Raw genomic sequence first — 26,364 nt, 5'->3', positions numbered from 1 at the left:
GGGGTTATGGAACACATGGAAATTACGGCCGGCGAGGCACGGAATTCTTGCTTAGATACGGCGAAGGGAAACCGTTTTTGACGAGTTGGCGGTCTGAACACCGAAGGACACATTTTTCGGATTTCGAGGTCTGGCTTGTATACGAAGATATTTACACCTGGGTTTTGTCGTGGGACTAAATTTCTAACACAATCAGTGTTTATTTATACAGGTTATCTCCTTAACAAACAGTATTAATCAAGGAATCAAATGCTCGTAAGGTTACATTAATTTTTAGAATTTTTTTTTATTTTTTAAGAACAAATTTGACCTGTTTATTTTATCGACATACAGAAAATTGTCATCTTTAACAGATTAGGTGTTCCTAAACAAGATTATATAATTTTATAGTTTTCCGCTTTGATGCTTCTATTGATTAATATTAACTCTTGTACTAATTCTCAAAAAAAATCACGGCTAAAACAGCATTTTTGCTGGTATATACAGAGTGAATCATTTTCTGTATCTAAAGTTGATAGTTTCTGCAATTTTTCACTTTCACCAGCACATTGAACACTTCTCCGATCCTTGAAGTACAGAAGAACAAATTCGCCTTCTTGCAAAAATTATATAAAATAATTTTGTGAAATCTCACTTTTCTTTTGTGATCACTTGTCTATGGGTAATTCCATGCCAAATCGACCACGTATGAACCCGACCCCTTTCGATTTTGCTGAAATTTTTAGATTTTTTTCTACTCCACCAAAGACGTTTCTGAGAATTTTTTTAGATTTTTTTACCCAACCAAAAAAAAAATATTATGAATTAAAAAAAAAGGCTTTTTTTTTTCAAAAAACTTAACTTTTTCAAAAATTGAGTCATCGGGACGTTTTTTTTTTTCAAAATTTTTGTCTTTAAATGTACTTTTCTGAAAATCATTGAAAAAAAATGATGTGAGGTTCTATGAGATTTTTGAACTTTTTGAGAAAAACAGTCAATTTCTCCAAGTCCGACATTTTTGATTTTTTGATTTTTTTTTTCTTAAAAAAAACTTTTCTTTTTTCTGGACATAACCCCCTGGAAATGGGAGTGGGCCGAATTTACCTTCTATTTTTTTTCAATTAAAAAAAATAACTCGATTTAGCTTTTTTTATTTTAAAAACCTATCTATATACTAAAATTATTTTAAACCTATAATTTTACAATATTTCATACTTACTTTATAATCTTACTTTATGATTTATGATCAAAATTTCACGATTAATAAAATTAAAAATCGGTTTTTTAAATGCTTATTGAACAAACTATTTATTTTCTTTTTCTTTGGTGCTTAAATAATTTATATATTCTATCTGAACTTGAAAAATTACAAACGTTGACAAACGGCAGATGACAGACAGACAGAAGGACAGACAGACAGATGGACAGACAGACAGACAGACAGACAGACAGACAGACAGACAGACAGACAGACAGACAGACAGACAGACAGACAGACGGAAATGACAGACCTATTTTAACTTCCCGAGCGTAAGCTAAGGAAGTATAGTAATTGAGTCCATCGGACAAATGACCACTTTTATATTTTATCGACGTTTCATGACCCCTACAGTACGAAAAAGTAGTCTCCCGTTTCGGTCTGTCGGTCTGTCTGTCTGTCTGTCTGTCTGTTGTCTGTATCCATTTTTATTAGACACGTAATCTCGGACTCTGCTCAACCGATCGCTGTCAAATTTTGTATGTATATTAGAAATATTATGTAGATGGTGAACCCAAATTTTGCTAACTGCCCTCACCAACAATGTGATGACGTCATTTCAATATACTTTAAAATGGTTTTTTTCACTAAACGTTCAAACTTTCGCAAAATCATCTACAAGGTATAATAACGTTTCATTATCAAGACGTAGTATGAGCCTTCGTGGCGCAGTGGCTATATCGGGTAGAAGTCGACCTCCTGCGTAACTGTACGATCTGCCGTTGTGGGTTCGATGCCGAAGTTGGCGCTTTACTTTTTTTCTTGCATTAGTAATACGCTGTGACTATTTTCTTTTGTGATGTGACTAGTATTATCCACGTGACGTCATCACAAATCTTTTACTGGTCAAATTAAGAACGAGGCACCCCATTTTCTCTGTGTTTTGAGGAGACAACTCATTCAAATTAAACAAATTTTCCGTGTCATTCTTTCGATGTATAAACATAAACAATCAAAGTTAAGCATATACACTGATAATAATACACACAATTTTTGCGTTGGTTATTTGCGTTGAATATATTTCATATTGTTCGTATGTCTGCGGACGGTCATTTACGCTACTGGTTTTTACTATATTAAGGTTCTCAGAAAACAATTTTTTTAAATAATGTTTCAAAGAAGCAGAATTCGTTAGATTTTGTTTCAAGGGCGAGGGAAGTTCTGTCGAAGTAACCTTGGACCAATTTTTTTCTACTCTATTAGGGGTCTGAAACATCGAGAAAACATGAATGTCGTGTTAGCTTAGTAGTAAAAAACAGAATAACAGAGTAGTATTTTATTTGAAAATTGAAATATCGATACTTGAAAAATGCAATACATATTTTAGATTTTTTTTTATAAATACTCTGTATATTAATACTCAATTTTAGTGATACCATAACTAACCGAATTCTTTTAGTTTATTATTAATATATTACTATTTTTTTTTGTAAACCCCTGGATCTATAAAAATTTTCAAGGAAATTGGAATAACGTGGCAACTCCGCATCGAAATTTCAAAAAATATTTAACAAAATATGGAGTGTTCTGTTTAAAAACTAAGTTATCTGTTATGTTTCAAAAAGAGAACATTTTGTATAGTTGAAAATAATTTGAATGTATGCTACTCAAAGAACCGTCAAACTTTGAAAATTTTCAAAATACAGACTCTAGCTAAAAGTATAAAACCATAAAATATATGTCAATGTTAAGCAGCTACATCTAACATGTTATATATTTTCAACGTAATATGTTAAATAGTTGCTATATAACCCTAGTGGATATACAGAGTGAGTCACTAATGCGTGGTTCTCTACATCTGACTAATTAGTAGAGACTAAGGTTATACCTACGTTTCTTTAAATAGCATATAGTAAAATTATTTTCGGTTACACAGAGTGTTCTGTTTTTGAGGCATAGCGCACCACTTCGTTTTTTTAAATAGAACACCGTATATATTTTTATGGAAAGACGTCAGAGTGTTTATAAACAAATTCTGATACATAATTTTCAAATATCGATATTTTAGTTTTTTCAATATGTCCGAGTCTCCCAAAACAGTAAATATAGAGAATAATTAATAATTAATTTCTTGACAAAAAAAGAGAATAACGTGCAGGCCGTTCTCTTCCAAAAAACTGAAATATCGATTTTTGAATATTGTAATAATAAAAACAATATATATATTTTTTAAACACCCTGTATATCAAAGCTCAATTTTATTTATACTACAACAAAGGGCATGTCTTTATTTATCTCCCTCTACCTATTTTAAAACAGAATTTAAATATAACTCTATTGACTTTTTGCGAACTTTTCATTGCTAAAAAAAAAATCAAGAAATTTGAAATAACGTGGCAACGTCGTACCGGAAATTACAAAAATAGCTAGGATATTCCATTTGAAAAAACTAAGATGTGTCTTACTCCTTAAAAACAGAACACTCTGTATATTCGAAAATAATTTTCCTGTATTGTCTTCGAAGAACTGAGTGATTTTAGTCTCTTTTTTCTGTTTCTAATAATAATTAATGATATATCGAAGAATGAGTGCTTGCTTACTCATCCTGTATATTATAAAACTACAATATGACATCGTTAAGGCTGTTGTTACACTGAAATCGCCAAGAAATAGCGTCGATTGGTTCATAGAAATTAGTGATATAATGGGTTGCAGAGTTTTGCTGTACATATTATACAGAGTGGTCAAAAATCACGGATAAGTTCGATAGTACGTTGCTGAGAAATTACTGAAGAAAGCGAAACAAATTATTAAAAAATCGAATTTACTTCGTAATTCCGCTGTGTTTTAATGTGAATTTTAAATAAATTAAATATTTAACTGAGTTTTAAGACTGCCGATAATAAAACAATCAGAATTACCAAGTTAAGTGTTCAAATTTGAAGTTTAAAATTTTCGGAAGGGATTTTTTTACCATTTTTTGGGTCTTTCAGGGGTTTCTGAACAACGTACCATCCAGATTATCTATGATTTTTTGTTCACCCTGTACAGTGTTGAGTTTTCAGAGTTTTGAAAACGTGAGGATCAATTTATGTTTCTACAGTAGGTATTATTTTTTGTAATAGTCACAAATAAATTGGTCAACATGTTTGTCTAAAATTTTAATTTAGAAGTTTTTTCTTCTATATCAACTTTGCTTAGTTCTTTCTTTTTGAGCATTAGAAAACATACTTATAAAATTTTGTAAAACAAAAACTAATTACTTTTTACATAGATAGTCATTACAAGGTCTTTTATCATTGACTCCTCGGAAATCACGTAAATGCAATATATTCTTGATTTCGTCATGGCAACAACCTTAGTACTGGTATTATATACCGTGTGAGTTTTTAAATTTCTGCTCTAGTTGGCCATGCCGCGTGCCAACGCTGGTATAATGTTTTATACTATGCTGGGTGTCCCAGTTCACCTGTTTCACTGTATTATCTTTTATACATGAACAGATTTAAATGAAACCTATAAAACAAATGGACGAATGGCATACATCACTTTCGGTTTTTCAAAAATGATATAAATTTTGTTTTTTAATTTTTTTTCAGTCATAGGGGAGATGATATCTAACTTGTTTGGCTTAATGTTCGAATCAATAGAAAATATTGACATCCGAAATTGGAAACGTACAAAACAGCAAAAACTCACTGTAGTTTTGACGTTATTATACTTTTAGTTTTTCCGGAAATGACATCAACTTTTTTTCAAGTAGAATGTGGCATGCCTTGTAAATGTTGCAAACCGTTGCAGTGCTATATTACAGAAAATATAAAAATGTATTCTATTTAACGCCCTGAACACCATCTGCTTTATTTGAAAAGAATAAATTTACCTCATTTCCAAAAAAAGGGAATACTATATTATTTATTTTATAGACTTTTGTGTTAATTAATGTGTCTGAAGTTCAACCTTTTGGTTTTTTTTTGGGAAACCCGTTATAGTAGAACAGTTTTATGAAAACTTCTTATGAGTATTTACTTAACACCCGACTGGATTGTGTCTAAGTATTTTCTGGTTGTTACAGCCAGTACAGTATCATGTTCGTTGTAGGTACATTATATTACAATATTGTTATTGATGTGTACAGTGTAACACTAAACAATGTATTTTTTATTTGAAGCGTTGATTATTCCTGGCTGTATTTGCTTTTCAGTGGCCAAGCTAAGACCTAACCTGTACAATTGTACTTGAACGATTTGAAATTCCTGCGACACGAACGTTACGTATAAATAACTGATATGAATTTCAAAGACATAAGCAATTTTACGTAACGATGGAAGCTTGATTTATGGGCTGTTGTACTTGACGCCTACAAAATTAACATTCTTTATAGATAAATTATATTATAGATTATAGTATCTCAACATAATAACATTTCGCGAAGTTAGAAATGAGCAAGAAAATCATTTATCCCACCTGTAGTAAATTCAATTTCTTGCACTGTTTTTTTTTTTCAAGAAAAAATTATTTTCGATACGTTGTCCAGCGTTATGTGCAAAGATCTTTGTGAGCTTCCCGCGTTTGTCCAAAAATAAATCCGACAATTAGAGCCCCTCCAATAATTGGCGTAAATAACGACGTCTCAGCCAGCCTTTTTAAAACCTCGCTCCGAAAAGAAATGAGAATTCATCAGATTACAGAAAAATCTAAATCACAAATGATACAAAGGGAGTAAACTTTCTTATAAAAACTACATTCCATTGTACAAAATCCAGTTAACTCATTTCAGAAGAGCGAGTCTCCTTTGCGAATTAAACATCCCGGCTGGCAGTTAGCGGCACACCCTTATCAATCGATCAAGTTGCGAAAAATCCGGTTCGAACCCGGACGCACCTCTCGAATTGTGGATCCGAATAGTATTCTTTTCTTTGAAGTATTTTAGGGAGCGAGCTTGGTAATGACGTTGCCGGAGTAATCCATGCATATACGGGCCTCGAAACTACCCTCCACACATTCGGTTTCTTTTATTTTGCGAATCGCGGAAAAGATTTGATGAAAATCCCCTATCGCGCCGAGGGCTGGAGCCCAATCAGTGCGAAATTTAAGATCATTATCGACACGCCGAACACCTTCAAAAGGGCGCCCTTAGACTTCAAACAAACATTTCAGGTGGGTGAAGCGGATCGGGGCTGGGTCGATGGAGATTTTAGAGAGAAGAGATCGTGATAAATGCTATGTTTGGGTGGAAGAGGGAATGAGATTTTCGCTAGTTTTTCGATGGTTGTGATGTTTAATAAACTGTTAGAACTTGTGCATTTTTAAAACTTTCAAGGCGTTAGTTTGCTGGATTTATGGATGATGGTGTAAATTTTATTGCGAATATGATTTTTAAAACCAGACTAGATTTTATACGCTGGTTTTAATACAAGGAGAAGAATATTAAAGGGTTTACAATGCTTTGGGAACACATCTCTATTTAGTATTGAATTTTTGCTATAACGGAATAACAACCAAGAAACAGAGGAAATTTAAGGTTATCGAAATTTTCTTACTATATATAGATAATTGGTGAACAAGAAGCTTAATTTTCCAGGAAGTAATCGAATTAGAAATAGGTAATTCTAGTGTTAAGGTTTCTCGTAATCCCGAGAATTATGCACAGATATAATAAAAATTAGATATATCTCTCTTGAGAGTAGAACATTAAGATAAAATCACAAAAAATCATCTATACACATAGATAAGGACGATGATAACGACCAGGAGGATTAGAAATGGCAGTAAAGGTGATAAAGACGATAATATATAGGAAATGGTATAGTAGAGATGAAAGCGATAACATAAACTTGGATCGAAGATTCTAGACTTTTAGAAATTTTAGGTTATATATTTCGAATCTTTAAAATTTTTCAAAGAACAAATTCGGCCCAAAAGTAGATACAATTTTTAATATTAAAAAATCATAAAATCTTCATGAAGGTACATTTACGAATTTCATTAGTAGGAGAGAACATTCTGTACAAAAATGGTGGAAATTTTTTGCTCCAGTTTCATGTTTTCTTGACGCTTTATACCTTTAGAGTATGAAATGTAATGATTTCACCTCAAAATTTTGCAGGGTAAATGCTTTGTAAATTTTATGAGTGAACGTACTTCTGTACTTGTGGTTTATGAATCCGTTTTGATATGTTTGGCCTAGGCATTCAGATTTTCACAAAAAAATCAAGTTGTTAACAACCTTCTGGAAGCATTGTAACGTATGTTCAAGGACCAAATGAAATGGGTAAGATCGTAAAAGAGCCCATACGGGTCGCAAATGGCGAATGTATGAATATATACATGGAAATAAAAAAATTTTGAAATATTTTTGTAGTTATCAGAATCGTGAAATTCGCAAATGTATACAGTTGTTCATTAAAAATAAAAACGCTGGTAATGCTCACCTTATTCATTAATGATGCTTCTCTTTTTTTATTATTTTTTTACGCAAGGACAAAAAATTTCCGCAATTCGAGAAAATAAAAATGTTCACTGCCACGATAACATCTAGTAGTCTAAGTTTATTTGGTTTAAGGAAAAGGGTTACCTGAGCTATAATTATATACTTACTAATATCATCTCATTTGTTGTTTCATTTGCGCAGTTTTGTTGTTTTTCTTGAATAGTAACTCCCACTTCCTTTCAAGCTTCAAATCGCTAGCAATAATTGCAGGAATATTAAGAATAATTAGAAAGTATAACGGAAATGACAGATGTGTACAGACATCAAGTTTTAATTGAAAGTGGACAAAAAAGGAGGCACGCGTAGATTATATCTACAGGGTGATTCAAAAATGGTCCACTAATTTTATGATACGTTGTTACGGACTATTTATTGAGCAAGGAAAGAATCTAGAAATCATAGGTCTTCAATTTTTCTTTTGCATATTTGACCATATTTTAGTTCACTACTTAGTGTTAGTCATCCCCACCAACAATTTGATGACGTTCCCGCATTTTTTTTTAGTGAACACCATTTAAATTTCACAAAATATATTTGTAGTTTATGAATCAGCCTTGTTTTTTACCCTAACCATTCGGATTTTCGCAAAAAAGTCCAAATTTCACACATCTCATTTCGTAATAGTATAAGAGCACTGATGTGTGGTAAACTCGGTGGTCATAAAAATGTTGAGTGAGTGACAATTTTCGCGATAATTTCAGAATACGGTAATGTGCACCCACCTATATTTAATAATAATAAAATAAGAATTATCACAATAATAGCCACTTATCCAAAATAATATTCAGAACGTTTTGCTCCATTTTAGTTTAATTAATAATTTTTGTTGTCTCCATTTTTAGGGCATTCAAATCAAGCAGCTTGCTACGTGCTTGATCGTTGCATTCTTTCGATGTATACACGTGCTTTTGGAAATGAACGTCAAATTGCGCCACAGAGAAATATTAACTTCATTTAAGCTCCCCCCCCCCGTCTCACAACGAATAAGAAAATTAATCACAATTGAAATGGGGCGGGTGGGCGGGGCTTAGCCGTTGACTTTCTTTTCGTAATATACATAATCTTCTTTCAATAATAAAATACCTAAAATGGTGAATTTAAGGTTAGCATTGTTTTAAATATCGTGTTGTTGATAGAAAACTCTGAACATTAAGAAATTGAAACCAATGATTAAGCCCCACCCACCCGCCCTATCTCCATTGTGATGAATTTTTCATTTGTTGTCAGATCGAGGGGCGGAGCTGAATTGCAAAATTCATATTTGTTTGATTCTTTAAAAAGGTTGTTAAATAATTTCTTTAAGTTCTTTATGAAAAAATCTCGGGGGTCGCAAGGGTCTATTTTAAATGATTATGACACAATTTCGGGGGCCCCAATGCTTTAAGTATCGTGTTCTTGAAAGAAAACTATACACATATTACGAATAAGAAGCCTTGATTAATTAAGCCCCACCCACCCACCCTCAAAATATGTGACGTCATCACAAAATATTAATGAGGAGATATATGATATGTATATCTTTTGGAAAGTTGTTGACGTCACCTCAAAAAAAATTGTTCGGATTGGAGTGGGGTCGGATTTGTTGCATTTCAAAATCCAAGTTAATTTCGTTATTTTAATAAACAATAAAGAAAATCACCAAAAATAATATAATTTTCCCCCCATGATCACAGGACTTCAAAAACAAGACACATGGAGTCCTCGAAGATGTTTCAAATTACTTGAAAATCAAAACAAAAGGGGTCCCCGAGACTCTTTCAAACTACTTCAAAAAAAAAACGGATCCTCAAGATTCCTTCAAACTACTTCAAAAATACAACAAAAGCGGTCCCTGAGAATCTTTCAAACTAAGTATGTACTTCAAAAGCAAGACACAAGGGATCCCCCCATTTATTTGAAATTGCTTCAAAAACAAGACAAGGGTTCCACAAGATTCTTTCAAAATACTTTAAAAACAAAACACAAGGGATCCCTGAGATTCTTTTAAACTACTTCAAAAACAAGGCAGAAGTGGGCCCCGAAATTCTTTAAATTACTTCAAAAACAAGACAAGGGATCCCGAAGATTATTTCAAATTAAGTCAAAAACAAAACAATGGGTCCCTGAGAATCTTTCAAACTTCTTCAAAAACCAGACACAAGTGATTTCAGAGATTCTTTCAAACTACTTCAAAACAAAAGGAGTTTCCCAGATTCTTCAAGTTACTTCAAAAACAAAATATAAGTGGCCGCTGAGATTCTTTCAAACTACTTCAAAAAAGAAAAAAAAAACCGAAAGGGATCCCTGAGAATCTTTCAAACTTCTTCAAAAACCAGACACAAGTGATTTCAGAGATTCTTTCAAACTACTTCAAAACAAAAGGAGTTTCCCAGATTCTTTCAAGTTACTTCAAACAAGACAAGGAATTCCCAAGATTCTTTCAAATTAAGTCAAAAACAAAACAAAATTGGTCCCTGAGAATCTTTCAAATTACTTCAAAAACCAGACACAAGGGATCCCCGAGATTCTTTCAAGTTACTTCAAAAACAAAATATAAGTGTCCGCTGAGATTCTTTCCAACTACTTCAAAAAAGAAAAAAAAAAACCGAAAGGGATCCCTGAGAATCTTTCCAACTACTTCAAAAAAGAAAAAAAAACCGAAAGGGATCCCTGAGAATCTTTCAAACTTCTTCAAAAACCAGACACAAGTGATTTCAGAGATTCTTTCAAACTACTTCAAAACAAAAGGAGTTTCCGAGATTCTTTCAAGTTACTTCAAACAAGACAAAGGATCTCCAAGATTATTTCAAATTAGGTCAAAAACAAAACAAAAAGGGTCCCTGAGATTCTTTCAAACTACTTCAAAAACCAGATACAAGGGATTTACGAGATTCTTTCAAACTACTTCAAAAACAAAGCAAAAGGAATCCCTGAGGATCTTTCAAACTACTTCAAAAACCAGACACAAGGGACCTCAGAGATTCTTTCAAACTACTTCAAAAACAGCACGAGAGTTCCCGAGATTCTTTTCAATTTTTCAAATTACTTCAAAAACAATAGGAGTATAAGATATCTCCAAAATTCTGTCAAATTAAGTCAAAGATAAAACAAACGGGGTCCATTTTTTTTAAATTATTTCAATAACAAGGCACGAGATTTTTTGAAATTACTGTAAAAACATTAAGGCACAGGAGCGGCTGCATAATGGTTTTTTTTTACTTTATCATTATTTAATTTATTACGATAAATATACTTATTATTTTACAATCCTTACAACCCTCTAAATTAAAAATTAGTATCGGCTTGAAAACTGTTTTATTATTTTGCAATTATTTTCCTCAATACGTTACAAATGTAATATAAGTTATTACCTGCTAAAGCTCTGTATAACCGACTTCCTGATTTTTTTGTATAAGTCTTGAACATTTTCCTTTAAGAACAAAGACTCCCTTAAGCGAGGTAGACGTTTTTGATGAATATCAAGTTTAGTCGTTATTAATAATCTGTTCCAGTTTTAATTTAATCGGAGAAAGCAATTTCTTCGTATACTATTCCAAATAAGGGTATCTTTTTACACCTAATTCCAGCTTATAGCTTTTTCTGCGTGTTCGTGTAGTTTTGCCAGTCAACGCAAGAAATTAAATGATTTTCAGCCGCGCAGTGATACCGAAAATGTAACTTTTTCAGTCGTTAGATCCATCTTTGAACCTTTAGGCCAGTATCGACCGGCCTCGTGCATATTCTGTTTAAGTTTTTCCAAAGTAAAGTTTCGAGCATTTTCCGGCCCAGATGTATTAAAATTGAGTACCACCCGTCCCTTATTATAAATAACTTATCTGAATAAAGCATGCACGGTGCGAACACGTTTCTGTACTCGCGACTACTTTCATATATTTCGCAGTATCGAGGGGTCCGAGTATTTTACTTTGGTCGCAATCAAAATGTGATCGAGCGCGCCGCGAGGTATTCTGAAATACATAAATTCCCATATATTGTGAGAGAGAGCCAACCCCCCAGTTCCACCCTTAAGTAAAAATATATGTATCGAGTATTGGAATCGAATCCCGTGCCTGACACTCTGATACATTTTAAATTCACATTCGTAAGTACGGAAAATAACTCTGATAGCATCGGGAACGGGCCTTTGTTTCCGTTATTAAGCCCACCCATTTTTCCATTCGCATTTCCCGTCTTTTCTCTTCTCCTTAGTTGCGTTTTGTTGTTGTATTTCATACGAATCCGCCTTGATTAGTTTCGCCTCCCGGCCTCTTTTCCGCCTCGAATCATGCCTCGTCGAAATTTATTCCAATACTTCTTGTTTACAAGACATTAGCTACCGCTATATCGACTCTCTTATACAATCAAAGGAGAACAAACTGCATTCGACAACAACTACAATTAATCTCCGGAATTTTCAGACGGGCTAAAATGAGGGCCATTCGTTCCGGAAAGGAGGAGGACGCGACGACCTTTATCTTCTCGAGCAAACTTGAGCGAAAATTAAAAGGCTGGCTGGAGCACTAGTAAATAGTAATATACTAGTGGCTTACATGTGCGACATAAGATTCTTGAGTTCTATGCTTGCAAAGTTTTCAGTAGTAGGTTAGAGATGCAGAGTTCCTGAAACAAGGTCGGTACGGAGAGATAGCAGGTGTAAAAAGACCGGGTTTAACGTGGAATGGTAGGGGACAGGCAAGTTTGAAATAGGCGCCATTTGTTGCCCTAAATGTAACCAGAAATTCTCCCTAGAATCTATGACCCTAGATGAGTGAAAGGGATAGACATTCACGGGATATGGGTCATAAAACCATCTAAGTTGATATTGACTGAAGAGTGTTGATAATAAATTAATGATTGATGACAGGCTGCCGACAATCAATGTTCAACGCAGAATAATCATTTTTCGTATTCTTTTGAATATCAGAATTAAACTCAGGTCAATATGAATTTATTAATTATATTTTGTAAGTGTAGCTACTCAATTTATATATTTAAGTAATTTAATATTTTTCTTTTATTTTATTTGTTAACATTTGTAACTAAAGGTCGATTTATAAACTTGCCGCTGACGTTGCCGTTGAAAGTTGGCACATCGTTGGAGTGACGTTCGAGATGACCAACTTTTAACTTTCGCCGTTACGTTGCCGTTGACGTTGGGTTTTCATCCAATCAAACACTAATTCTACGAAAATCAAATTTTGATAAAGATAATGAGGTCTACTAATAATATTAAGCCATTTAATCACTTGTTCACCGAAACCATCATATTTTAAATAGCTGCCATCATTTTCTAGACTGTAGCTTCTGTCAGTACTTATTCATGGTTAAATCAATAATATTTATTGCTATTCATCAAATTTTTCTAGGAAAGTATTGATTTTGCAATTAGGCCCCGCCCTTTGGTCTGACAACGAATGAAAAATTCATCACAATTGAGCTTGGGATGGATATGGGTGGGGCGTAAATTTTGGCTCGTTTTTTTTTTTAATATACATGGTATTCTACAACACCATACTCAAAAACATGTTTTTTATTTCTTGTAGAGGCATAAGGTTTTTGCAATTAAGTTCCGCCCCCTTGGCTCACCACGAATAAAAAAATCATCAGAATTGAGATCGGGCGGGTGGGCGGGGCTTATATTTTGCCTTTTTTTCTTAATATACATAGCCATCTTTTCACAACAAGTCACTTAAAACATAGTTAAAATATTGCAAGGAAATATGAAGTTTGCAATTATGGGGCGGAGCCTAATTGCAACATCGATATTTTCTTATCCAATTTTTCCCTTTCAACGTGTTTTAAGTTTCATGTTGTGAAAGGAAGTCTACATTTATTAAAACAAAAAAAGCAAATATTTCAACTTCTACATTTTTGGGTCTTTTAATCTCTCGGCTTTCGAATTCTCGATTTTTCGACCTTTTGATGTGTCGTTTATCGATTTTTAGTTTTTCGATTTTTCAATTTACGATTCACCAATTTTTCGTCATTTCTACATATTTCGCATTTTTTCAGTTGCGCGATTTCTCAGTTTTTCCATTCTTTAATCTTCCGATTTTTCAGTTTTTAGATTTTTTAATAGATATTTCAATTTGTCGATCTTCCAATTTTTCGATTTTAAATTTCTTTTGACGTTTCTAAATTTTCGATTTTTCGATTTCTCGGTTTCTCAATTTCTGGATTAATCGTTTTTTTGGGTTTTTCGACTTTTCGAGTTCTTCAATTCTTCGGTTTTTCAATTTTTCACTTGTTAAAATTTGTATTTTTCCATTTTTCAGTTATTAAACTTTTCAATTTTTCAGTTTTTCGATTTTGCAGCTTTTCAACTCTCCAATTTTTCGATTTTTCAATATTTCAGTTTTAATTTTTCAATTTAGGACTATTTCGATTTCAATTTTTTTTTAGTTTTTGAATTCTCGGCTTTTTGAATTCTACATTTCTTAATCTTTTGGTGTGTCGTTTCTCGATGTTTTAGTTTTTCAGTTTTTCAATTTTTGGATTTCCCAATTTTTCAGTTTTTAGATTTTTTTAATACATATTTCGATTTTTAATTTTTAGATTTCGGAATTTTTTAGTTTTTTTATTCTTCAATTTTTCAATTTCGGGATATTTCAATTTGTCGACTCTCCAATTTTTCGATTCTAAAATTTTTGATTTTTCATTTTTTGTCATTTTTAAATTTTCGATTTCTCGGTTTCTCAATATCTGGATTTATCGTTTTTTTTTGGATTTTTCGACTTTTCGAGTTCTCGATTTTTTTTCAAGTTTTCAGTTTTTCAATTTTTCAGTTGTTAAAATTTGTGATTTTTCCATTTTTCAGTTATTAAACTTTGAAATTTTTCAGTTTTTCAACTGTCCAATTTTGCGATTTTTCAATATTTCAGTTTTTAATTTTTTAATTTAGGGCTATTTCGATTTCAAATTTTTTCGATTTTTTGATCTCTCGGCTTTTTGAATTCTCCATATCTTGATCTTTTGATGTGTCGTTTCCCGATGTTTCAATTTTTCAATTTCTGGATTTCCTAATTTTTCATTTCTATTTTGGAATTTTTCGATTTCGCGATTTCTCAGTTTTTGGATTCAATTTTCCGACTTTTTAAATACATATTTTGACTTTTAATTTTTAGATTTTTCAGTCATTCGATTTACTGATATTTCCAATTTTTGGATTTTTCGATTACTCAATTTTGTTCACTTTTCGATTTCTCAGTTTTCCGATGTTTTAGTTGTAGCATATTTAAATTTTTCCATTTTAGACGTTTTTAAATTTTAGATTTTTCTCTGCGCCCCTCGTTCTGACAACGAATGAAAAATTGATCACGATTGAAATCGAGATGGTTGGATGGGGCTTCTCTTCTGGTTTTCTTTTTTAATTATTACATTTAATTTTCTTTGTATAACATGATTACTCAAGAACATATTTACATGGTAATTTCTCGTAAAAAAATAAGGATTTTGCAATTAAGCTCCGCCCCTCGGCTTACGACGAATAAAAAAAAATCGTCAGAATTGAGATAGGGCGTGTGGGCGGGGCTTATATTTTGCCTTTTGTTTTTTAATATACATAGCCGTCTTTTCACAACAAGAAACTTGGAACATGCTTAAAATGGTACATTTTTGCAAGGAAATATGGATTTTGCAATTATAGGGCGGAGCCTAATTTCAAAATTGATCTGTCCTTATACAAATTTTCCATTTTAAAGATGTTTTAAGTTTTATGTTGTGAAAAGAAGTCTACACATATCAAAACAAAGAGGCAAAATGTAAACCCGCCCACCCGCCCTATCTCAATTGTGAACATTTTTTTTATTCGCCGTAGACCAAAGGGGCGGAGCTTAACTGCAAAATACTTATTTGTTTACAAAAAATTATAAACATTTTCCTGAGTATTGTGTTGTTCAAAGAATACTATGTATCTTAAGAAAAAAAGGCAAATATTTCAATTTCCAAATTTTTGGTTTTTTGATTTCTCAGCTTTTCGAATTCCCGATTTTTCGTCATTTTTACATATTTCCGAATTTTTCAATTGCGCGATTTCTCAGTTTTTCCATTCTTCAATCTTCCGATTTTTGAGTTTTTAGATTTTTTAATAGATATGTATTTCAATTTGTCGGTTTCCCAATTCTTCGATTTTAATTTTTTTTGACGTTTCTAAATTTTAGATTTTTCGGTTTCTCAATTTCTGGATTAATTGTTTTTTTGGGTTTTTCGACTTTTCGAGTTCTCGATTTTTTTCAAGTTTTTAGTTCTTGAATTCTTCGGTTTTTCAATTTTTTTAATTGTTAAAATTTGTATTTTTACATTTTTCAATTATTAAACTTTTAAATTTTTCAGTTTTTCGATTTTTCAGTTTTTTAACTGTCCAATTTTTCGATTTTTCAATATTTCAGTTTTAATTTTTCAATTTAGGACTATTTCGATTTCTGATTTTTTTGATTTTTTGAATTCTCGGCTTTTTGACTTCTACATTTCTTAATCTTTTGATGTGTCGTTCCTCGATATTTTAGTTTTTCAGTTTTTCAATTTTTGGATTTCCCAATTTTTCATTTCTATTTTGGAATTTTTCTATTTCACGATTTGTCAGTTTTTGGAGTCCATTTTCCGATTTTTCAATTTTTAGATGTTTTAAATACATATTTAGATTTTTAATTTTTGGATTTTTCAATTTTAAAATCTTTCGATTTTCTGATATTTCGAATTTTCTATATTTCGATTACTCAATTTTGTTCATTTTTAACTTCTCAGTTTTCCGATGTTCGTAGAAAAATAAGGATTTTACAATTAAGCTCCTCCCCTTGGCTTAACGACGAATAAAAAAAAGTCATCAGAATTGAATTAGGGCGGGTGGGCGGGGCTTATATTTTGCCTTTTTTTTTTCTTAATATACGTACCCATCTTTTCACAACAAGAAATTTGGAGCATGGTACATTTTTGCAAGGAAATATGGATTTTGTATTTATAGGGCGAAGCCTAATCGAAAAATTAATATTTCTTTATACAAATTTTCCATTTTAAATATGTTTTAAGTTTCAAGTTGTGAAAAGAAGTCTACATATATTAAAACAAAAAAGCAAAATGTAAGTACGCCCACCCGCCCTATCTCAATAGTGATGATTTTTTTTATTAGCCGTGAACCGAGGGGGCGGAGCTTAACTGCAAAATACTTATTTCTTTACAATAAATCAAAAGCATGTTTTTGAGTATCGTGTTGTTCAAAGAATACTATGAATATTAAGAAAAATGGCAAAACCCCGCCCACCCACCACATTTCAATTGTGATGATTTTTTTTTTATTCTTAGAAACTTAAAACACATTCAAAATGGTAAATTTTTGCAAGGAAATATAGATTTTGCAATTAGACTCCGCCCCTAGGTCTCCTAACGAATGAAAACCTACTATTTAGATCAGGGCAGGTATGGGTGGGGCCCAATCTTTTTTTCTTAATATACATAGTATTCTTTGAACAACACGATACTCAAAAACATGTTTTTAAGTTCTTGTAGAGAAATAAGGGTTTTGCAGTTAAGCTCCGCCTCCTTGACGACGAATAAAAAAATCATCACAATTGAGATAGGGCGGGTGGGCGGGGCTACATTTTGTCTTTATTTCTTAATACGTGTAGACTTGTTTCGACAACAAGACACTTAAAACATGTTTAAAATGGTAAATTTTTGTAGTAATCAACTTAGATCCTCCACTTTTCTTCTGCAACCCCTTTAAATACGGCAAAAGTTGAAGACAAAAATCTTCACTTTCATACCCTATAAATAAGAAAACATAGAATTAAATTATCTTATGTTTTATCATTACTATAATTACTGTTATGTTTTTAGCTCTAGTACTGGAGCTAATGTTTTTATAAACATATCAATGTAACCATTCTGTATTTTGCTATTTGAAAACACACATCGATGTATCTCGCGTTTTCAAAACCCTCTTTAATACACCTACATCCAATTCTCTTCCGAAACGCTTAATCTAAACCATTCCGAAGAAAAAGCATTTTTCAGCACACCCCAAAGCCGGTCCAATTTTCGCCAAGAACAACACAATTTTGACGAATTCATTCAAACGCGTCGCCTTAAACACAAGAATAAGAAATTTCCATTACGCTCAATCATCGTCTTTGCGTGAAGATCTCGTATACGCACACACGTTTGTCGTGTCACCTCGCTATTCACGCATTCTCGTAAATGTTTAATAGAGGGCGGGTGTTTGTCTCCCAACCCTCTGTGTGAACGTGGCACATGCAAGCAGGCGCTCGTAGTCAACCTCCCTTTCCGGTCCCCGGATGCAAACGAGCTAGGAGATACAGGGAAGAGACACCGGAGATGGAAGAGTGATCGACTTGGTGCACTTTCAGGATGCAGATTTGTGACGTTCGACGCGGTTTAAGCGACGCCGGCTGTTTCTCGAGCTCGTTTCGCATCCGTTTCAGGTTCAGATTTTCATTATCTAATATTCAGCGATCGGGCTTTATGAAAAAGAAGAGGGACATTGGGGCGAAGGGAGGGAGCGGGAGCGGGGGTTCGGGGGAATGTGGAATCAAATTTTTGAGTCAGAAAGGCAGGTGGTAATTGTGTTATGGAGGTGATGTACCAAACAAGGGGATAGCGTTTTAAGCGTGAAGCTAAAGACACTAAGCTAAAAAACCCCAACACGAAGATATTAGAAAACTGTACAGGGTTGCTAAGACCTATGGAAGCAGTTGAAAAGAAATCTTCTACATCCAGGTTTAATAAATTTCAATAAAACACTAAAATGGCACCATCAACAGAAACTGAACGAGTAGAATTCTTGATGATGGTAGACTATGACGATTGACGACAGACGTCGAGGCAATACTGCAGAACAGCACTTTTTAATGAAACCCGTCACAATCGAGAACAAGTCTCTAGTTCCACAGGCTCAAAAAGATTGTGCAAATTTAACGAAATTGGTTAAACCACAACATGAGTAGAGTTTAAAAATACTCAAACGGGAAAAATATCCATTCAAAATTCATTTACTAGAAGAATTGAATGAGGATGACCGCAGAATCGAATTTTGTGAAATAATGGCAGACAGATTAGATCAGAATGGCAACTACTTAAACTAATTGTTATTTTCTGATCAGTTTACTTTTTGTTTGAATGGACATGTTAATGACCATAATTGTAGACAGGGTGTTCATTTTATCTGTTCACGCTTGGCAATTTTTGCATAGGCAACATATTATACACCCCAGAGACGAGTTCGTCCAATTTAATTTTTTTTAATAAGCATAAGAAAAAAATTACAAAGACGTTAGTGCCAAATAATGACAAAAATCAGATTATAATTCTGGAAATCTTTGGAATATTTAGAATCTATGGAATCCCTGGATCCTTCGAATCTTTAGAATCTCTAGAGTCTGTAGAATCTCTAAAACCTCTAGAATTTTTAGATTCGGTACAATTCGGTATAATCTCTGCCATCTTTGGAAAATCGGAATTTCTAGATTCTATTCATTATAATTTTTGAAAGTTCTGGAAATCTTTTGGGATATTTAGAACTTTTCTGAAATCCCTGGATCTTTGGAAACTTTGGAATATCTAGAATGTAACGAATCGTTAGAGTTTGCAGAATCTCTAAATTTTTCTCCTTATTCTGTAAAATCTTTTGGATCTCTAAAATCTCAGAAATCACTGGAATTTTGGAGTTTTATTAAACCTAGAGTTTCCGAAAATTTGTAGAATTCTGGAAATCTCTCGAATCTCTAGAGTCTGTAGAATCGCAAAAACCTCTAGAATTTTTAGATTCGGTACAATCTCTATAGTCTCTGCCATCTTCGGAAAATCGGAATTTCTAGAATCTATTCAGTCGTTATAATCTTTGAAAGTTCTGCAAATCTTTTGGGATATTTAGAACTTTTCTGAAATCCCTGGATCTTTGGAATCTTTGGAATCTCTAGAATGTATCGAATCTTTAGAGTTTGCAGAATCTCTAAATTTTTAAATTCGTGACAATCTCCTTATTCTCTAAAATCTTTTGAATCTCTAAAAACGTTAGACTCTAACACTTGTTCAGTCTCTAGTATTTCTAAATTCTCTACAATCTCTATAATTTCTGCATTCTCTGGAAACTTTGGAAACTCTGGAAATTCCAATCGCTAGATTCTATGGAATCTTTAAACTCTTTGAAATTTCTGGAATCTTTCGAATTTTGGTCTAAAACTAATCTCAGAAATCACTGGAATTTTGAAGTTTTATTAAACCTAGAGTTTCCGAAAATTTGTAGAATTCTGGAAATCTTTGGAATATTTAGAATCTATGGAATCCCTGGATCCTTCGAATCTTTAGAATCTCTAGAGTCTGTAGACTCTCTAAAACCTCTAGAATTTTTAGATTCGGTACAATCTCTATAATCTCTGCCATTTTTGGAAAATCGGAATTTCTAGATTCTATTCAATCATTATAATCTTTGAAAGTTCTGGAAATCTTTTGGGATATTTAGAACTTTTCTGAAATCCCTGGATCTTTGGAAACTTTGGAATCTCTAGAATGTATCGAATCTTTAGAGTTTGCAGAAAATCTAAATTTTTAAATTCGTGACAATCTCCTTATTCTCTAAAATCTTTTGAATCTCTAAAAACGCTAGACTCTAAAACTTGTTCAGTCTCTAGTATTTCTAAATTCTCTACAATCTCTATAATTTCTGCATTCTCTGGAAACTTTGGAAACTCTGGAAATTCCAATCGCTAGATTCTATGGAATCTTTAAACTCTTTGAAATTTCTGGAATCTTTCGAATTTTGGTCTAAAACTAATCTCAGAAATCCCTGGAATCTTGGGGTTTTTTTAAACCTAGAGTTTTCGAAAATTTGTAGAATTCTGGAAATCTTTGGAATATTTAGAATCTATGGAATCCCAGGATCCTTCGAATCTTTAGAATCTCTAGAGTCTGCAGAATCGCTAAAACCTCTAAAATTTTTAGATTCGATACAATCTCTATAATCTCCGCCATTTTTGGAAAATCGGAATTTCTAGATTCTATTCAATCAATATAATCTTTTAAAGTTCTGGAAATCTTTTGGGATATTTAGAACTTTTCTGAAATCCCTGGATCTTTGGAAAATTTGGCATCTCTAGAATGTATCGAATCTTTAGAGTTTGCAGAATCTCTAAATTTTTAAATTCGTGACAATCTCCTTATTCTCTAAAATCTTTTGAATCTCTAAAAACGTTAAGACTCTAAAACTTGTTCAGTCTCTAGTATTTCTAAATTCTCTACAATCTCTATAATTTCTGCATTCTCTGGAAACTTTGGAAAATCTGGAAATTCTAATCGCTTGATTCTATGGAATCTTTAAACTCTTTGAAATTTCGGGAATCTTCGAAATTTTGGTCTAAAACTAATCTCAGAAATCCCTGGAATTTTCGAGTTTTATGAAACTTAGAGTTTCCGAAAATTTGTAGAATTCTGGAAATCTTAGTAATATTTAGAATTTCTGGTATCCCTGGATCCTTGAAATCTTTAGAATCGGTAGAATCTGTAGAATCTCTAAAACCTCGAGAATATTTAGATTCCGTACAATCTCTATAATCTCTGTCATCTTTGGAAACTCTGAATTTCCTAAATTTTATGGAATCTTTATAATCTTTGGAAACTTCCGGAATCTTTGGAATTTTAGTACCACTCATTTCACAAATCCCTGGAATCTTTAGAATCTCTAGAATGTGTCGAATCTTCAGAGTTTGTAGAATTTCTAAAAACCTCTAGAATTTTTAAATTTGTCACAATATCCTTATTCTCTAGAATGTTCTGAAGCGCTAAAATCGCTAAACTTTAAAACTTATTAAGTCTCTAGAATTTCTAAATTCTCTACAATCTATATCATTTCTGTAATCTCTACAACTTTGGAATCTCTGGAAATTCCGATCTCTAGATTCCATGAAATCTTTATACTCTTTGAAACTTCTGGAATCTTTGGAATTTTGGTCTAAAACTAATCTCAGAAATCACTGGAATTTTGAAGTTTTATTAAACCTAGAGTTTCCGAAAATTTGTAGAATTCTGGAAATCTTTGGAATATTTAGAATCTATGGAATCCCTGGATCCTTCGAATCTTTAGAATCTCTAGAGTCTGTAGAATCTCTAAAACCTCTAGAATTTTTAGATTCGGTACAATCTCTATAATCTCTGCCATTTTTGGAAAATCGGAATTTCTAGATTCTACTCAATCATTATAATCTTTGAAAGTTCTGGAAATCTTTTGGGACATTTATGACTTTTCTGAAATCCCTGGATCTTTGGAAACTTTGGAATCTCTAGAATGTATCGAATCTTTAGAGTTTGCAGAATCTCTAAATTTTTAAATTCGTGACAATCTCCTTATTCTCTAAAATCTTTTGAATCTCTAAAAACGTTAAGACTCTAAAACTTGTTCAGTCTCTAGTATTTCTAAATTCTCTACAATCTCTATAATTTCTGCATTCTCTGGAAACTTTGGAAAATCTGGAAATTCTAATCGCTTGATTCTATGGAATCTTTAAACTCTTTGAAATTTCTGGAATCTTTCGAATTTTGGTCTAAAACCAATCTCAGAAATCACTGGGATTTTGGAGTTTTATAAAACCTAGAGTTTCCGAAAATTTGTAGAATTCTGGAAATCTTAGGAATATTTAGAATTTCTGGTATCCCTGGATCCTTGAAATCTTTAGAATCTGTAGAGTCTGTAGAATCTCTAAAACCTCGAGAATATTTAGAATCCGTACAATCTCTATAATCTCTGTCATCTTTGGAAACTCTGAATTTCCTAAATTCTGTGGAATCTTTATAATCTTTGGAAACTTCCGGAATCTTTGGAATTTTAGTACCACTCATTTCACAAATCCCTGGAATCTTCAGAATCTCTAGAATGTGTCGAATCTTTAGAGTTTGTAGAATTTCTAAAACCTTTAGAATTTTTAGATTCGTCACAATATCCTTATTCTCTAGAATGTTTTGCATCGCTAAAATCGCTAGACTTTAAAACTTGTTCAGTCTCTCGAATTTCTAAATTCTCTGTAATCTATATCATTTCTGTAAGCTCTAGATTCCATGAAATCATTATACTCTTTGAAACTTCTGGAAAAAAAATTGTAGAATAGTGGAAATCTTAGGAATGTTTAGAACCTGGGGACTCCCTGGATCCTGAGAATCTTTAAAATCTCTAGAGCCTGCAGAATATCTAAAACCTCCAGAATTCTATGGAATCTTTGTAATCTTTGAAATTCTTGAATCTTTGGAATTTTAGTATAACTAATTTCAGAAATCCCTGGAATTTTCCGAAAATTTGCGGAATTCTGGAAATTTTTGAAACATTTAGAACTTTTCTGGAATTCCTGGATCTTTGAAATCTTTAGAATCTCTAGAATGTGTCGAATCTTTAGAATCTCTAAAATCTCGAGAATTTGTAGATTCATTACAATCTCCTTATTCTCTAGAATCTTTTGAATCGCTAAAATCACTAGACTTTAAAAGTCTCTAGAATTTTTAAATTATCTACAATCTCTATAATCTCTGCAATCTCTAGAAACTTTTGAATCTCTGGAAACACTCATCTCTAGATTATATGAAATCTTTATAATCTTTGAAACTTCTGGAATCTTTGGAATTTTATTAAACCTCAAGTTTCCGAAAATTTGTAGAATTTTGGAAATCTTTGGAATATTTAGAACCTCTGGATTCGTTGGAATCTCTAAAATTTTCGCAATATTTAATTTTTCTGAACCCTAATTGTGTTTTTAATATTTAAAATTACCAAAACAACATCCTCACACACGATTTTGCATTTGAAAATTACAAACTCTTGCGTTTTTTAAACATAACACTCTGTACAAACGAGTTTAAATCATCCCGCCAAAATGACATCGTCGCCTAAGAATTTGGTTCATCTACAGACCAGAACGCATTCAGCCCAATGTCGACTCTAAGTGTTCAGAAGCGTTTTGGTTGGTTCGGACACTGTTTCACTCAATTTTGACATAAAAGAAACAATTTTTTTGTTTAACTAAGAATTAATTCTTTATTGTGTTTTATACTAGCAAAACGTCTTAAATTAACATAATTGTTGAAATCGTAATAATCCAATGGATTTTTTAGGGAAAATATAGTTGTTTTTATGTTTTGGAAACATTGTGTCCCACTTTGTATGAAATTCTAAAAATTTTTACTAACAATTTTTGTGGTTATTTTCTATACATTGTATGAATTAATAACACTGAGAAAAAAATTAAAAATTAAAATAATCGAAAATTTGAAAAATCAAAAACCTGAAAAATCAGGAAATCTAGAAATCGAAAAACCAAAACGCCAAGATACCGAAACAAAAAAATCGTAAAACAGCAGAAGTGAAAAATCGCAAAATGTACAATTTAAAAAATCGAAAAATTGAAGAATAGAAATATCGAAGAACTGAAAATCGAAACATCCAAAATATTGAAACGTCCAAATCTCGATAAATCGGGAAATCAAAACATTGAAAAATCGAAAAATTAAAAAAAATGAAAAATTAAAAAATCGAAAGATTAAGAAATCGAAACTTTTGATAAATTGAAATGTCGAAGAACTGAAATCCAAAATAGAGAAATCGAAAGTTTAAAATTGTCAAAATTGAAAAATTAAAATATCAAAAAATTGAAAATTTAAAAAAATGGACACATCCAAAAATCTAGAAGACAAAAATCGAAAAGTCGAAGAATCGAAATATTGAAAAATTCGAAAACTGAAGTATCGAAAGACTGAAAAATGAAAGAAAAACTGAAGAATGGAAAACCTGAAAAATTTCAAAGTAAAAATCGAAATACCAAAACCTTCAAAAAATCGAAAAATTGAAAAATTAAAAACCTGAGTAATCGAAAAACTGAAGAATTGAGTAACAGGAAAATGGAAACAGTCGAAAGTCAAGAAATGGGAAAATCAAAACATCGATTAATTGAAAAATCGAAAAATTGAGAATTTAGAAATTGTAAAATCGAGAACTTGAATAATATTCTGAAAAATCCTGAAACTGAAATTTCGAAAATTTAAAAAATGAAAGAAAGACTGAAGAATGGAAAATTGAGAATTTAAAAAATTGAAAAATTGAGGAATCAAAAAGCCAAAAAAGAAAAGTCGAAAACCCAAAATCTTGAAAAATTGAAAAATCAAGAACCTAAAAATTTGAAAAATTGAAGAATTGAAGAAACGAAAAATCGAAAAACTGAGAGTTTATAAAACTCAAGTTTGAAAAATTGCAAAAACCAAACATTTAAAAATCGTAAAATTGAAGAGGAAAAAATTGGAAAAACATAAAATTGAAACATCGGAAAATTTCCAAATTGGAAAAGTCAGGACCGTGAAGTTGTAAAATCGAAAAATTGGATAATATATAAATAAACTGAAAAATTCCAAAACTGAAATTTCGAAAAACTAAAAAATGAGAGGAAAACTGAAACATCCCAAAAATGAAATATCCAAAAAGTGAGAAATTAAAAAATTGAAAAATTGAGAAATCGAAAAATCAAAAAATGAAGTCGAAAAATCGAAACTTAAAAAAAATATTGAAAAACCAAAATACCGAAAAATTGAACAATTAAGAACTGGAAAATTGAAGTAGTCGAAAGTCAAGAAAATCAAAACATCGATTTATTGAAAAATCGAAAAATTGAGAATTTAGAAAAGTCAAAAATTGAAAATTGTCGAAAAAAATTGAAAACCACGTAAAACTGAAACACTGGAAATTTGAGAAATCGAAAAGTCAAAAAAGAGAAGTCGAAACCCCAAAAACCTTAAAAAATTGAAAAATCAAAAACCAAAATATTGAAAAATTGGAAAAACCGAATATTTGAAAATCGTAAAATTGAAGAGCAGAAAAATTGGAAAAACGTAAAATTGAAACATCGAAAAATTGAATAATTGTGAAAAATCCCAAAACTGAAATTTCGAAATAATGAAAAATGAAAGAAAAACTAAAGAATGGAAAAACTGAAGAATCTCAAAACTGAAATATCCGAAAACTGAGAAATTAAAAAATTTAAAAATGTAGACATCGAAAAATCAAAAAAGTGAAGTCGAAATATCGTAATTTTAAAAACTTGAAAAATTGAAAAATCGAAAAATTGATGATTGAAAAACTGAAACATCGAAACAATCGAAAGTCAAAAAATGGGAAAATCAAAACATCGATTAATTGAAAAATGGAAAAATTGAGTGTGGTTTTTTATTACGGTTCCATTCAAATGAAAAGTGGTGGACCCCAAGATTGGAAAAGCGCCTCTAAATCATACACAAAATAGCAAGGACTAAAATTGTTTATTTCTCCGTTCTGGAGAGGCAAAACCAATCGTGAAATAAGCTGTTAAGTAGGTGAATTTATTCCCCAACTGGGAAACCGTCTTCCGGCTTTAACAATGAAATCAAATGTTAAGAATTAATTTACATAAGTAATAAATAAAATACTCAAATTAATTACGCCACATTCTATGTGTTATTCCAAGTTATTAATTAATTCAAAATGTATTCGCAGATTTTTTCGTGAACCGAAATCCAACATCACGTACAAAACATATATTCAATACGATCAAAATCACAATTAGTTGGTCTCGGAAACACTGCGGACTAGAGCGATGCGATTGAGAATATATGTTCGAATTCAAGCCGCAAGAAATTATTAAACCTACAAGCAAATAATTAAACCTGTAAGAAAATATTAAAATCCTTCTGTTTTTAGAGTCCG

The 26,364-nt window shown here is 31.9% G+C and overlaps 1 protein-coding gene across 2 annotated transcripts in view; it reads left to right on the top strand.

The window, feature by feature from the left end:
- LOC135139396 (protein-L-histidine N-pros-methyltransferase) overlaps positions 1–26,364 on the top strand; it is a 277,974-nt gene that overhangs the window by 8,928 nt on the left and 242,682 nt on the right. The window lies entirely within an intron of this gene.

This window comes from Zophobas morio, unplaced genomic scaffold (genome assembly GCF_036711695.1).
Source record: "Zophobas morio isolate AGI-343-1 ecotype UQ-CSIRO unplaced genomic scaffold, CSIRO_AGI_Zmor_V1 ptg000031l, whole genome shotgun sequence".
NCBI classification, from domain to species: domain Eukaryota; kingdom Metazoa; phylum Arthropoda; class Insecta; order Coleoptera; family Tenebrionidae; genus Zophobas; species Zophobas morio.
The sequence above is the reverse complement of the archived record's forward strand: the minus strand, read 5'-3'. Positions and strand labels throughout refer to the sequence as shown.